This window comes from Helobdella robusta (assembly GCF_000326865.2).
Source record: "Helobdella robusta unplaced genomic scaffold HELROscaffold_20, whole genome shotgun sequence".
NCBI lineage: Eukaryota > Metazoa > Annelida > Clitellata > Rhynchobdellida > Glossiphoniidae > Helobdella > Helobdella robusta.
This window is the reverse complement of record NW_008704084.1, coordinates 454,577-456,443: the sequence shown is the minus strand read 5'-3', so window position 1 is coordinate 456,443 and position 1,867 is coordinate 454,577.

Here is a 1,867-nt window from a genome sequence, read left to right as displayed (position 1 = left end):
TAGTTATATCATCATTAATATCATCGTCATCATCATCATTTTCATCATCACTATCATTGGAGATTCTTCAGTTATTTGGTCATTTTTAAAGGCTGAATTTTTCAATTTTTTGTTTCAATTGATAATCTTTTTTGAGATTTCAGAACAATTATTGTTGATTTTCGTTTCGAGCGATGAATTAATGCTTGCCATCGTAACGGTTAAAACGTTTGAATTTAAACAAGAGATTGAAATATTGTCGATAGATGAAGAGTTGCCGTATAGAGAGTACATGAGTCGCTTACTGTTTTCATTAAAAGTAATTTCTTGTTTTTTCTTTATTATTATTATTATTATTAATGTTATTACTTAAATTTTATTATTACTATTATTATTATTATTAAATAGTTATATATTTATGATAATTGATTTTATATTTTGAGGTTTGATGATAACAAAAAGAGTTCCCATTATTATTATTATTATTATTATTATTATCATTTTTATTATTATTATTACCATTGATTATGCCATTGACTGGCAAGAGAGTTGGCCGATAAACGTCCAACTTACTGCTAGATGGCATAATAATAGTTTATTAGGTTTTAACTGGTTTAAAAATGGGTCCAAAATGATTGTAGCAATTAGTTGAATAAAGGTTTTGAATTTGGCTGCCATTGGTTTGGGATTAATATCTTAATTTAATTTTAACATTTAATTTCAAATTATTTAAAAAATAGCCGATATCAATATATACAGCGACAAACGTTAAGCTATTGTTAAAATGGCCATTCCTGGCTCTGTACGCTTTTGTATTAGAAAATGTATGTACTGTGTATTGTTGCGACTTAAACTAAAATATTAATACTACTACTTTAATTTAATAATAATTATGTTGACGATAAATCTAATTTAATAACAAGAAATTTGAAGTAATAATAATGGTATTAATAATGGTAGCAATAACAATATAAGAATAATAATGGATACTGTATCATCATGTTTGGCATCCACGAGAGAGACGCCGGACGAGGGGACAGGACCCGACTTTCCCCTCATAAACAGGCAGCCGACCTCTGCTACAATGCTCAGTCCTGGAACATCACTAGATTACATCAACAATTGCGAAGAAGCACCAGATTTCCCATTCCAGTTGAAAGAAAACTGAACTGGGACAAATGATTGATGGGATTTGAGTGTTTTATTTTCACATTAATAACTTTATATTTGCATGTACGCACGTTTTTAAACTCAATTTAAATATTAAACTGACCTACTCTAGTTGTACACATTCTATACTATGTCGAGCAATATAGAGACAAGGTTCAGACTGTATAAAATATATTATTGTCTTTTTATTAACTTTATTGCAACTCTATGTTTACCATAAAATTTGATTGATAACGCCAAAATAATAAGAATGATTGAACCCCAATTGAACAATTAAACCGGCCCCTCTAAAATGTACCCACTTGCAGTGACGAGCATTTTAGATTAAATAGGATTTTATAATTATTCCATTATTAATATTTGGTATTTGGAGTTAAAAATAAAAGGATGTTCCCATTATTGTTAATCTCAGATTAATACTCCATTTCTTTCATTTGACATTTAATTTTATTTCATTATTTTATTTTATTTGTACTGTCCTTTTCATTGTTTTTATTATTATTATTATTATTATTATTAACATTATTATTAGTAGAGTGATTATGGCAAAGTAAATTAATTATGACGTTGATAATAACAGCAATAATAATAATAAAAAGAAAAAGAATAAATAGTAATAACAACCTATATGATGATGATGACAGTGATGATGATGATAATGATGAGGATGGTGGTGGTGATGATGATGATTTAAATGTTAATTAATGTTTATTTAAAT